At 41.3% G+C, this 14,144-nt stretch overlaps 1 protein-coding gene across 16 annotated transcripts in view; it reads left to right on the forward strand.

Annotated features, from left to right (window-relative positions):
- The window catches only part of LOC137768757 (uncharacterized), a 99,534-nt gene extending 92,645 nt beyond the window's left edge, over positions 1-6,889 (forward strand). For 9 of the 16 annotated variants that reach the window (XR_011074801.1, XR_011074799.1, XR_011074781.1 and 6 more), the window contains one exon: positions 2,580-3,195. The gene's annotated coding sequence lies outside the window, so the exon portion shown is untranslated. Of the gene's footprint in view, positions 1-2,579; positions 3,196-3,609; positions 3,783-6,869 lie in introns of those variants that run through there. The other 7 variants (XR_011074792.1, XR_011074788.1, XR_011074780.1 and 4 more) reach the window with 6 other exon arrangements.
- The last annotated feature ends 7,255 nt before the right edge of the window (positions 6,890-14,144 follow it).

Genomic DNA, 14,144 nt, shown 5'->3' on the forward strand with positions numbered 1-14,144 from the left:
TGCAGCTCTATTTACAATAGCCAGGACATGGAAGCAACCTAAGTGTCCATCATCGGATGAATGGATAAAGAAGATGTGGCACATATATACAATGGAATATTACTCAGCCATAAAAAGAAATGAAATGGAGGTATTTGTAATGAGGTGGATGGAGTTAGAGTCTGTCATACAGAGTGAAGTAAGTCAGAAAGAGAAAAACAAATACAGTATGCTAACACATATATACGGAATCTAAGGGAAAAAAAAAAAAAAAGCCATGAAGAACCTAGTGGCAAGACGGAAATAAAGACACAGACCTACTAGAGAATGGACTTGAGGATATGGGGAGGGGGTGGGGTGAGATGTGACAGGGTAAGAGAGTGTCATGGACATATATACACTACCAAATGTAAAATGGATAGCTAGTGGGAAGCAGCCGCATAGCACAGGGAGATCAGCTCGGTGCTTTGTGACCACCTAGAGGGGTGGGATGGGGAGGGTGGGAGGGAGGGAGATGCAAGAGGGGAGAGATATGGGAACATATTGTATGTGTATAACTGATTCACTTTGTTATAAAGCAGAAGCTAACACACCATTGTAAGGCAATTATACTTCAATAAAGATGTTTAAAAAAAAAAAAAAGAATCCGCCTGCCAATGCTGGGGACACAGGTTTGAGCCCTGGTCCGGGAAGATACCACGTGCCGCAGCGCAACGAAGCGCGTGCGCCACAACTACTGAGCCTGCGCTCTAGAGCCTGTGCTCCGCAACAAGAGAAGCCACCGCAATGAGAAGCCCGTGCACCGCAAGGAAGAGTAGCCCCCGCTCACCGCAACTAGAGAAAGCCCGCGCGCAGCAACGAAGACCCAACGCAGTCAAAAAAAAAAAAAAAAAAAAAAAAAAAAAACCGGGCTTCCCTGGTGGCGCAGTGGTTGGGAATCTGCCTGCTAATGCAGGGGACACGGGTTCGCGCCCTGGTCTGGGAAGATCCCACATGCCACGGAGCAAGTAGGCCCGTGAGCCACAACTACTGAGCCTGCGCGTCTGGAGCCTGTGCTCCGCAACAAAAGAGGCCACAATAGTGAGAGGTCCGCGCACCGCGATGAAGAGTAGCCCCCGCTTGCCACAACTACAGGAAGCCCTAGCACAGAAACGAAGACCCAACATAGTAATCAATCAATCAATCAATAAATCTTTAAAAAAAAAAACCAAAACTTACCATCCTGTGTCCTATCTTTCTCTCCTATTGGCTTGTGAGCTCTCTGAGGGCAGAAACCACATCTTATTTATATTTACATCATCCACATCTAGTCTACTCTGGGCACAAAAAGACTATTTATACATAAACGAAAAAAATACAGTGAAAACTTCAGAGCCCGAGTTCACTCATACTGTCAAATGTTAATTCTGAAAAGTTCGAAGTTGAGGACCCCACCTGATGGACTCACTGTGCCGCCATCAGTATTTTGCTGCCCGGAATGGAATAAAGCAGGTGATTCCTACCTGCAAAGAATGTTGCTCTGGAAATATTTGTTTCTGTCTGACACAGTGTGGCCCCCTCTGCTGCCATTAGAGGGAGAACGAACACCTTGGCAAAGTCCACAGCCCTGGGACAAAAGCCATGGGGAAAAACTGACCCTGTAATGGCATACTATGCGTCATGAGATTATCTTAGGAACTGAGCATACTAAGATGCTTTAAGCCTCTTCAATAATTTATTATTAATGAAAACATTCAAAGGCAGAAACAAATGGCAACCCAGGCAGATCAACGCAGGTGTGGGAAATAAAACAAGCAAAAGCCTTTAGACAGAATGAGTGATCCGATAGGATGTGAGCCTGAAACTGGACAGCAGGTTTCTAGATTCCACTGAAAACGTATCATTTGGGACTGGACTCTAAAACACGGACCAAATGTAAGTTTGAACTATATTTCTTCAGGATGACCCCTTATCTGAAGCAGAGCATCACGTAACAGTGCTTCCCAAAAGGTTTTAAAACATCAAGACAGATCCCGTGATAGGCCTTGATAAGCCATTTCTAGCACGAGGATTTTTGCCGAGAAAGGCTCTGCAACAGCCAGTGGCCTTTACAGAGCTCCCTCTTAAGTCAGAAGCAGGACAAGCCATCCTGACACCCATGTTGCCCTGAGCTGGCCTCTCAGCTGGTTAGAGCAGGAGCTGGAAGGAAGGCATAACAGAGGGGCTGCTGGAAGGGACTGGGTCTCTGGGGGTGGCCCAGGACCCACAGGGCTACAAGCAGGCCACCAGAGAGGCTCATGAGGCAAGCTTTAAACCCCCTTAGGCCTCCATATTGGCAGCGCTTAAAGTAGGAGTCTTCCCACGACCTGTAGCGGGTCTATGGCAGCCAGCCCTTGAAGATGGAGCAGCGGCAGCCTTCTTGCTACTTGAGGTTTTGCTTCTGAAAACGCTTTTGCTCACCCCGCTTTGGATTCCTCCATCTTGGTTTACTAAACACTGAGTCCTGAATCCTCACCCTACCTTTAGCAAGCACAGCCTTTTGTCTTATGATCAGCATGACTTCTTTTCCCACAAGCCCTGGAGGACTTTGTTTGGTTACCTGAAGTCTCTTTTGGCCTCAGGAGCTGCCCCTCACCTCTGAGGTGGTCTCATCAAGGCTGGAAACCAGTAAGTCTGGACTCCACACTGCATCAGTTCCTCAGCTACCCAGAGCCAGAACCACCCTCCGAACCACATATACAGAAGTAGCATATTTAACTGATGGTGACTAACGGTGCTACCGTGGTCTGAGCTCAAGCCATGACAACAGAAGGAGACTGACCTTGAAGCACTTGTCACAGCTGACACGGCAAGCTCAGTGCCATTCTTTGATCCAGAGTTACGGGCACGTGAAGAGGACGGTTCAGTTTGTGACCTAGTCTGTGAGTGTTGTAAATGATTTGTTGTACAAGGGTTTATTTCATAAACATGTCAGAGATACTTAGATTATCTTACCCTATGTCGTTCATTCTACTTTCACAAAAGTAGGTAAATAAGACTCAGAGATAGGGACAGAAAGAGGAATTTGTTCCAACCCTTATCAGGTCCATTGTTCATAGAATAGCATGTGTTTCACTTGGAAATTTCCTTAGTTTAATGAAAGAGGAAAAAAAAATGGGTGGGTTATAGAGAAATCTATTGAAATTATTAAAATCACACTCCACAGATAAGAAATAAACATCGTATCCATTTTTTCTTCATTTGATTTCAGTCGTAGGCTCTATACTAGGGAAGAAAAAGTGGGGGAGTGTCTTTTTGTGGTTATTTCATGTATTTCTAGATGAGAAATCACTGTATTTTATTTCCAGAAATTCCCATCATTTGGGAAAAGTTATTCAAAGCTGCATAGCCAGAATTTATACAAGTATATCGTCGACTTCATTTTGATCGAGGGTGGGGATGTATGAGATCGGGAAATGGGGAGCGGATTGGGTGGGAGCGGATCTGGTTATCAGTTTCCTATGAGATGCGCTCCATGCTGAGGGGTTCTGTGCTTGTCATTGTCATTCAACGGAGATTCTGCGCTTCTCTCATGACTTGCACATGAACTTGGTGACTTACAATAACACTTTGTGATCCAATCTCAACTTGCTCTTTTCCATCTGTGACAAGGATAACATCCCTGGCTCTGGGGGGCCGCAGCACCTTTTCCCTGCCAGTGAGACTGAGCTCTGACCCGTGCAGAAGCAGCAGCTACAGGAGGGAGAGCACAGGACTCGACAGTAACAGGAGCGATCGCCCAGGGCATGTCCATTTTCACCCCATTTGGGCAACATGTAGCTTGTCTGAGTAACTCCTAAGTTGTGCTCCACAGACATTGAGCTTGGAGAAGGATATGCTTGGTCACGTCCAGGGTCACTGGATGGTAAGCACCAAACTTTCCAAAAGATGGCAGAAGGGAAGTACTACCAGATCTGATGGATCCACAAGTTCATTTTTCTAGATAACAGATAAGGAGCTAAGTTAAACATCTCTGGTCTGGTTGAAACAGCTTCTAGAACAGTTTCATATGTTTTCTCTCCATTTGTTCCTTCAGAAACTTTTTCAGCCAAACCATGAATCTCTTTCCAACATAGAGCAATCATATTGCTCTATGGTTAAGTTAAACTTTTGATCACTACTTAATGAAGTCCTTAACTTCTGAAGGGGTGAAAGAGAACAATCCATTACCAGTAAGAAAATATTGCTATCATAGGATCACTAATGGATATCCAGAGAATGATGCAAAACAGTGTTGCTTGTTTATTAGTTTGTTTTCAATTTTTCCATTAATGCAGAATCCTCCTTGTGAGTCCTTTCTCTCCTGGTCTCTCTTCAGTCTTTGTGTTCTGCTCCCTTCTTCCCAGAACCCTGCCTCCCAAGTAGTTGTCCAATTTACTTTTCCACCTGTACAGTCTCCATCAAAAATACAGCGTCCTATTCGTCTTTTAGGTTCTTCAAAATTAAAACGCACATGATAAACCTTTGTCTTGTTAATACTACCCACTTTTTATTTTATTTTATTTTTTATTTATTTATTTTTTGGCTGTATTGGGTCTTCGTTTCTGTGTGAGGGCTTACTCTAGTTGCAGCAAGCGGGGGCCACTCTTCATCGCGGTGCGCGGGCCTGTCACTATCACGGCCTCTCTTGTTGCGGAGCACAGGCTCCAGACGCGCAGGCTCAGTAGATGTGGCTCACGGGCTTAGTTGCTCCGTGGCATGTGGGATCTTCCCGGACCAGGGCTCGAACCCGTGTCCCCTGCATTGGCAGGCAGATTCTCAACCACTGCGCCACCAGGGAAGCCCTACTACCCACTTTTTATTGCACCACCTTGATGTTCTCTGCAAATAGATCTCTATTCTCTATTCTCTAAAAAGAAAGAAAAGTTTCTGAGTAAGAGAGTGGTGGAAAAGGAAAGGAAAGGAAAGGAAAGAAGGAGCATAGAGAAAAAAGGAAAGAAAAGAAAAAGGGGAGTGACAATAGGGGGAAAACACTGTTCTGTGACATTTGAAACTAGGCCATTACTGTGACTAAATTCTTACAATTTTTTTGATTTTCAGCCACTGTTTTTTTCAGTCATAGTATCTGCAAATTAGTGACGTTGAGCTAATATAAATAACTTTCCTTTTTCATTTTTTATTCTTTATTTTAAAATGAAGGATTCAATCTCTGATAGTAGCTGCATGATTATCTGATTCTATATCAGTTCTTTCAAAAGGATGTAATATGTCTTTCAGAAGTAGAATTGACAAATTCCTGAAACTTAAATCTACCAAAACACAAAAGTGTTTTTTAATTTTATCTCCTGTGTTTTCATGTAAATATATAATACTTTAAAAGAAACACCATATGCAGCTCAATTAATATGATTCATAGTGTTGTCCTTAGAAATTGGCCAATAATCATGTTGAGGTGGAACAATCTTTACTTTGAAAATTACCAAACATTGTTCTACTTTTTAACAATAGTAATGTATCTCTGCCTCTTTTCTCAGAGTAATTGATGAGGGTAAGACTAAAATAAATAAATTCATGAAGAAAGGAAAAAGAGAAAGAAAAGAAGGAACAATGATAAAAGAATGCAAATACAATGGCCACAAGGGCTCATATAGCCACACACATAAAAATTTGGCTTGAAGTCCCCGGGCAGCCAAAGCAAAGAAAGGGAGATACGGTCTTATTATTAGAGAAGAAGAAATGTACTAGTTCCTCAGGGAAGCAAATGTATTTTTCTTGTATTAATTTCACAAGGAACTCATGCTGGTGGGGTCTCATCTGGGGAACACTGAGAGATGAGTTCTACAGGCAAGGATGCCACACAGAGTCCCCCTTAAAAATCGAGGGTACGGCATTAAAACACAACCTAATTTAGGCAATTTTTAAACCCAAGTGTGAAGCTTTCTGTCCGCCAGCTTGAGTGAAGGCACTAATGGAGTGCTTAACCTTTAGACACCCTTGTTGAGACTAGATCACAGGCGGTTTACTATTGCCTTTTCAGTGCGGGCGTGGAAGGCCAGCAATGTGATGAGATAGTTGAAAGCAGATCCATTGTCTAGACCAGAGAAACTCAACCAACCACATTCGGGGCTCTTACCACCAACCACATCCGGCTCTCCGGCAGCTGTTCCGCTCATCCATGGCTGCCCCCACTCCGCACGGAGTTAGGCCCTAGGGGTAGATACGGACACAACTTCTCATAGGGAGTTATTTCCAGCATATAAAGGATTGAGTGTGCGCCTTCTGCAAACATGGCAGAGCATATTCTTGGGGCCTACGCAGTTGGGATCATCCCTGTGGAGCTGCAGAGACTGAGACTGGAACAGCTCTAGGGGACAAAGCACCCTCACCCAGTACTGAACACCACTGACGATGTTTTACCGAGTGAGCTTTGCTATGCGGGGTGGCTGGGTCCCAACCAGAGGGGGCCAAGTGCCTATGACATTTGAGGCACTTTCCTAGGCTGGGCTTTCCTCAACCCCTCCCCAGAATCTGGGTCTCAGAGCCTACCCTCTCACCGGTCAGCACAGCCAACATTGACGTCCCCACGAAGATCGGATATACTTCTGATTTTAGGATGTAATACAGTGTTTAAAATCAAGTTTCAATTTTAGTTAAGTTCCCATCTGTTTCCCTTCATATACTGTCCTTTTGACCTAAATGGGGATTTTTGCACCCCAAAAGACCTTCCCAACCAAGAACTAGATAAGCAAGATCCATGTTTACTCGAAGATAGTGAGACAAATCTTTTTCAATCTGTGGATGGTTCACTGATAGGAAATGAATAGGGAAGTTAATAAGACATTTCAATATCTTCACGACGACAAGAAATACTACATAGAATATGAAAACCTTTCTGAGAATTCCTAATACCACTTGCTTGATTTGTCATTTAGTGGGCTGAGAGACACTGCTTCAAGGTGAAGGAAAAACAGTTGCTCTGGACAAGTCCAGGAAATCTCTCCTGGTCCTAATCAGGATAGATCAGCTTCATGTAAATGTGATCTAAACCTGCATTTGATATCTCTTCAAAGGATCAAAATACTGAACAGCATAAAACCTTGCTGGGTTTGGCTTCACTTATTTTTAACTTCTATCCTGATGCTTTGGAATGGCTTCTAGATCATCTAGATGCACATGCCCTGCCAGAAAGAATGAAGAGAACGGACATACGCTAAGGATCGCATATAACCAGAATGAGCTGTACTAGACTATTGATATACGCAAGTAATATGTCCCCATGTTTATCCCATAGAGTGCCATTTAACATTGTTAAATTTTGTATGCAAATGCATTTGGAAAGGAGTGTTCCGTTTAATTTAACACAGCTCTCCTTAAGGAGAACAACACACAAACGTTTTCCCCTACAAATTGGCTCCAGGTAAGGCATGAAAGCGTATCCTACTGTTTAGGTTTCCAGAGACAATTCCGGAGACACATTCTTAAAAGTGGAGAAAAAAAATTGATGTCAAAAAGCTATCTAATTGGAGCCTAATATTGAAGTAAACCATGCATTAGTTGCATTGGAAAAAGTAAAAATCAATGAAGAACATCTCCGTCTCATTAGGAAGCTGATTTGGGAGGCCACACGGTCTTGCTCAGTGGGCCAGAGGAGCTTGGTGACAGCCTGCACTTGGCCAGCCAACACTATATTTATATCTGCTAAAAACATCTCTCACTTCTGGGTACACAAACCGAAATACTTGAAAATGAAACAAGTGTAATACGTACGTGTGGGAATAATTCAAATAATTAAGAATTGGGTACAATTTGAAATCGTATAACTTAGAATAAAGAACTTGTGGAAATTTCCAGCAACGGTGCCATAGATGCTTAAAGTACAATCCCTTTGGTTTGGTCAGTTTCTTCCTGGCCATTATTAGCAGGGGAGGAAGCTGGAAATACACTCATCTCCAGATGATCCTCCTGGAAACCTGCCTAAAAGGGCGACATGTAGATTTGAAAATAAACAGGCTGAGGCCGATTAGGGTAGAAAAGTTTCCAGGAGCTGATCTGTGACATTTCTATCTAACAAGCACATTGAACTCTGCCATGTTCCTTATCGAAAGTCAACCTGGAGCTATTGTGTGATCTGCCCAGGAAGGGCCAAGTCACCCACCTATTTCCCATCGAAAAGCATGCTATTTTCATTACATCAATCGTGGACTTTCCAACTTAGAACTCCTCAGCAGTCATGCAAGTGTGCTGCCACCCAAGCAAAACTCACTATTTTCTTGAGTGCTGCTGTTGTTGTTATTGTTGTTGTAGTTGTGTGTCTTTGTGTATCTGTATGTGTGCGTGTGTGTGTGTGTATGTCTTTGAAGGAATCCACATGGTAGGGGCTGGGAATTCTTGGGGAGGAGTCTATTGAACTGGGTGTCACTCAACTTGAAAGATCTGGAGACACCAACTGGCCACTTGAGGAAAGAGGACAGCAAGCACCCAGCTCGGTTCTATCTTAGGTTTGAAGCAAGTATAGAAGAGCTGGAGTCTTCTGAGTCCTCCCTTGCCTCTTCAGCAATAAAAGGTGGGAGAAGAAGGCCATCCTAGCAGAAGCCAAGGCCAGGGAGTGGAATGACTGATAACAAAGTAGAAAAGCAAGAGACAGACGACAGGGTCCTGGAGGCACCATGGAGTCCTCAGTGAGGGACCTCTTGGTCACACTTCTTCATCTTCTTTGGAGGGCAGGGAGGGGTGTTGTGTATGAACCCATCTGCCTTCAAAGTCTTCACTTGGAGAGCACCAGTATGTAGACAAGAAGTCCAGCCTTTGAAAAAGAGTTAACTTGGACTTGGTAAACTATTTCAGTTTGAAGCCATTCAAGATTTTTTTTTTTTTTTTTTTGGCCTCGCTTCGTGGCTTGTGGGATCTCAGTTCACCCCAGGGACTGAACATGGGCCACAGCAGTGAAAGCCTGGAATCCTAACCACTAGGCCACCAGGGAACTTCCGCCATTCAAGGTTTTTCAAGTATTTCTAAATACTTTTTCACTATGTAATTGAAAGTGACCTGATATGGGGGGCGTGGGGAGAACTCACATCCATTTACAGTAAACCCGGATAGCGGTATTTCCTAATATCATCTGTGTGTACATAGTATTTTTCCCTTGTAAGAGAGCATCCAAATCTTCCAAGAATAAACATTCACCTTCAAAAATCCTTAGGGTAAGTTATAATACTTTTCAGATGTGCCAGCTCAGATGTCTTGTCATATCACCATTGATATGTGTGTGACTGCTGCCGAACACTCACTGAAACACATATACATGTGTGCGAACTGAGGCATTAAAGTTCTGGAGGAGAAGCAGTGTGCTAGTATGGTAGTATATACATAATGAAATATAATACTGAAAATTTCATTTAAAAAAAGAGAAGGGAATTCCCTGGTGGTCCAGTGGTTAGGACTCTGTGCTTCCACTGCAGGGGGCACGGGTTCCATCCCTGGTCGGGGAACTAAGATAGATCCCGCATGCCACCTGGCATGGCCAAAAAAAATTAAAATAAAATACAAAAAGAGATAATATGTAAAGGCATGGGAAAGATTGGAAGAAGAACAAATGGAAAGAGACACTCCAAACTTCTCCAAGTTGATGTACCATATATTTGTAATGTTTCTCTTTAAAATAAGTATTTTTAATGCCACTAAAGCTCAGTCCTCTGAATTTCCAACATCTTTTAGATTCATGGGACATTTGAAAGTATTTACAGTATCTGGAAAGCTTGTGTATTGTGTAAGACTTTCTCTGGTTTCAAACAGTATTGTCTGGGCCTGGAAGCAAAATGGAGTATCCTTCTGATGGCACGAACGGGACCCTCCTTGCAAATACTGATGTCATTATGTACAATGACGGCTGCAAGAATAAATTTATATGGGAAAAGACAAAAGACTGACATGAACACAAAATCTATATATCTCAAGTCTCAGCTCCCAAAGAAATAGCCAAGACCACTATGAGAAACAACCTTTGAAGTGGGGAGTGCAGATGAGGTGCTATGCCCTTTTGTGGGTAGTTGTTTTTCCCCACCACACAAAGGGCTCAGAATCTAATGGTTATCACTGGCCGTTGAGCAATGGAACATCAAAGGTTTCTGGGGGAGTAGAGTTACTGCCAGATTTGACACTAAATCTGTTTGTGGGTCATATTCCAGTGTGAGTGACATGAATAATAGAATGATGGAGAAAGTTATCCATTAAATGTTGTGTTAGTGATCTATCTTGCAACTACCTTGGAACACAATCACGGGTGGCAATTCTTTTAAAAATTATAGCCGTGTTGGTAATTTCATGTGTAGAAGGAACGGCATGACTATAACAAATAGATAAACTATAAAAACAATTTTCTGTTTCACATTCAGACTTGTGCAATGTCACAGTACATGAGGACCTCCAAGACATCCATGGGGTTGCTTTGTAGAAGCAAACTAGCCTAAGGGTATGCCTGTACTTTGCCAAACACAGAATGAGAAAGCATTAGCCATTTTTTTGTGGTCTTCAAAATGGCAATGGAGGCTTCACTGGCTAAAGGAGAAGAGGCTGTCTTGCTGCATACTGGATAAAATAAAAGCTCAGGCATTCCTGCTGTTGTTCTTTATTCTACCAAGAAACTGCGAATGAACTTGATGCTCTACAGAAGCAAGAAGAGATATAACAATTATAAACACATGCACATATAATCAGAGTCCTAGAATACAAAAAACAAAAACTGACATAACTAAAGGGAAGAATATACAATTCATCAATCATGGTTGGAGACTTTGATACAACACTTTCAATAATGGTTACAACAACTACAAAGAATAATGAGAATATAGAAGATTTCAATAACACTGTAAACTGACTAGATCTAACAGACAACTATAGACGTCACCCAGCAACAGCAGAACACATATTATTCTCATTAGCCAGACTTATCAAGAAAAAAAGAAGACTCAAATCAATAGAATTAGAAATGAAAAAGGAGAAGTAACCACTGACACTGCAGAAATACAAAGGATCATGAAAGATTACTACAAGCAACTATATGCCAATAAAATGGACAACCTGGAAGAAATGGACAAATTCTTAGAAATGCACAAACTTCCGAGACTGAACCAGGAAGAAATAGAAAATATGAACAGACCAATCACAAGCACTGAAATTGAAACTGTGATTAAAAATCTTCCAACAAACAAAAGCCCAGGACCAGATGGCTTCACAGGCGAATTCCATCAAACATTTAGAGAAGAGCTAACACCTATCCTTCTCAAACTCTTCCAAAATATTGCAGAGGGAGGAACACTCCCAAACTCATTCTATGAAGCCACCATCACTCTGATACCAAAACCAGACAAAGATGTCACAAAGAAAGAAAATTACAGGCCAATATCACTGATGAACATAGATGCAAAAATCCTCAACAAAATACTAGCAAACAGAATCCAACAACACATTAAAAGGATCATACACTATGATCATGTGGGGTTTATCCCAGGAATGCAAGGATTCTTCAATATACACAAATCAATCAACGTGATACACCATATTAACAAATTGAAGGAGAAAAACCATATGATCATCTCAATAGATGCAGAGAAAGCTTTCAACAAAATTCAACACCCATTTATGATAAAAACCCTCCAGAAAGTAGGCATAAAGGGAACTTTCCTCAACATAATAAAGGCCATATATGACAAACCCACAGCCAACATCGTCCTCAATGGTGAGAAACTGAAACCATTTCCACTAAGATCAGGAACAAGACAAAGTTGCCCACTCTCACCACTATTATTCAACATAGTTTTGGAAGTTTTAGCCACAGCAATCAGAGAAGAAAAAGAAATAAAAGGAATCCAAATTGGAAAACAAGAAGTAAAGCTGTCACTGTTTGCAGATGACACGATACTATACATAGAGAATCCTAAATGATGCTACCAGAAAACTACTAGAGCTAATCAATGAATTTGGTAAAGTAGCAGGATACAAAATTAATGCACAGAAATCTCTTGCATTCCTATACACTAATGATGGAAAATCTGAAAGTGAAATTAAGAAAACACTCCCATTTACCACTGCAACAAAAAGAATAAAATATCTAGGAATAAACCCACCTAAGGAGACAAAAGACCTGTATGCAGAAAATTATAAGACACTGATGAAAGAAATTAAAGATGACACAAATAGATGGAGAGATATACCATGTTCTTGGATTGGAAGAATCAACATTGTGAAAATGACTCTACTACCCAAAGCAATCTACAGGTTCAATGCAATCCCTATCAAACTACCACTGGCATTTTTCACAGAACTGGAACAAAAAAATTTCACAATTTATATGGAAACACAAAAGACCCCAAATAGCCAAAGCAATCTTGAGAAAGAAAAAGGGAGCTGGGGGAATCAGGCTCCCTGACTTCAGACTATACTACAAAACTACAGTAATCAAGACAGCATGGTACTGGCACAAAAACAGAAATATAGATCAATGGAACAGGACAGAAAGCCCAGAGATAAACCCACGCACATATGGTCACCCTATCTTTGATAAAGGAGGCAAGAATATACAGTGGAGGAAAGACAGCCCCTTCAATAAGTGGTGCTGGGAAAACTGGACAGCTACGTGTAAAAGAATGAAATTAGAACACTCCCTAACACCACACACAAAAATAAACTCAAAATGGATTAAAGACCTAAATGTAAGGCCAGACACTATCAAACTCTTAGAGGAAAACATAGGCAGAACACTCTATGACATAAATCACAGCAAGATCCTTTTTGACCCACCTCCTAGAGAAATGGAAATAAAAACAAAAATAAACAAATGGGACCTAATGAAACTTAAAAGCTTTTGCACAGCAAAGGAAACCATAAACGAGACCAAAAGACAACCCTCAGAATGGGAGAAAATATTTGCAAACAAAGCAACTGACAAAGGATTAATCTCCAAAATTTACAAGCAGCTCATGCAGCTCAATATCAAAAAAACAAACAACCCAATGCAAAAATGGGCAGAATATCTAAATAGACATTTCTCCAAAGAAGATATACAGATTGGCAACAAACACATGAAAGAATGCTCAACATCATTAATCATTAGAGAAATGCAAACCAAAACTACAGTGAGATATCATCTCACACCGGTCAGAATGGCCATCATCAAAAAATCTAGAAACAATAAATGCTGGAGAGGGTGTGGAGAAAAGGGAACCCTCTTGCACTGTTGGTGGGAATGTAAGTTGATACAGCCACTATGGGGAACAGTATGAGGGTTCCTTAAAAAACTACAAATAGAACTACCATACGACCCAGCAATCCCACTACTGGGCATATACCCTGAGAAAACCATAATTCAAAAAGAGTCATGTACCAAAATGTTCATTGCAGCTCTATTTACAATAGCCAGGACATGGAAGGCACCTAAGGGTCCATCAACAGATGACTGGATAAAGAAGATGTGGCACATATATACCATGGAGTATTACTCAGCCATAAAAAGGAACGAAACTGAGTTATTTGTACTAGAGATAGAGACTAGAGCCTAGACCTAGAGACTGGACCTAGAGACTGTCATACAGAGTGAAATAAGTCAGAAAGAGAAAAACAAATACCGTATGCTGACACATATATATGGAATCTAAAAAAAAGAAAATGGTCAGAAGAACCTAGGGGCAAGATGGGAATAAGATGCAGACCTACTAGAGAATGGACCTGAGGATACGGGGAGGGGGAATGGTAAGCTGGGACAAAGTGAGAGAGTGGCATGGACATATATACACTACCAAACATAAAATAGATAGCTAGTGGGAAGCAGCCGCATAGCACAGAGAGATCAGCTTGGTGCTTTGTGACCACCTAGAGGGGTGGGATAGGGAGGGTGGGAGGGAGGGAGATGCAAGAGGGAAGAGATATGGGAACATATGTATATGTATAACTGATTCACTTTGTTATAAAGCAGAAACTGACACACCATTATAAAGCAATTATACTCTAATAAAGATGTTTAAAAAAAAAAAAGAATGCAAAAAAAAAGTGCATAGAAAATTCTACAGGATACATCATGTATCCATAAAAGGAGTCATGTATGTATCCATAAAAGGAGTCACAAAAAATTTAAAAGGATTGAAATCATATAAAATATAACATTCCATACAATGAAATAAAGTAGAAATCAATAACAAAGAAATTTGAAAAATTAA

The sequence above is a fragment of the Eschrichtius robustus genome, chromosome 8 (genome assembly GCF_028021215.1).
Source record: "Eschrichtius robustus isolate mEscRob2 chromosome 8, mEscRob2.pri, whole genome shotgun sequence".
Classification (NCBI taxonomy): Eukaryota; Metazoa; Chordata; class Mammalia; order Artiodactyla; family Eschrichtiidae; genus Eschrichtius; species Eschrichtius robustus.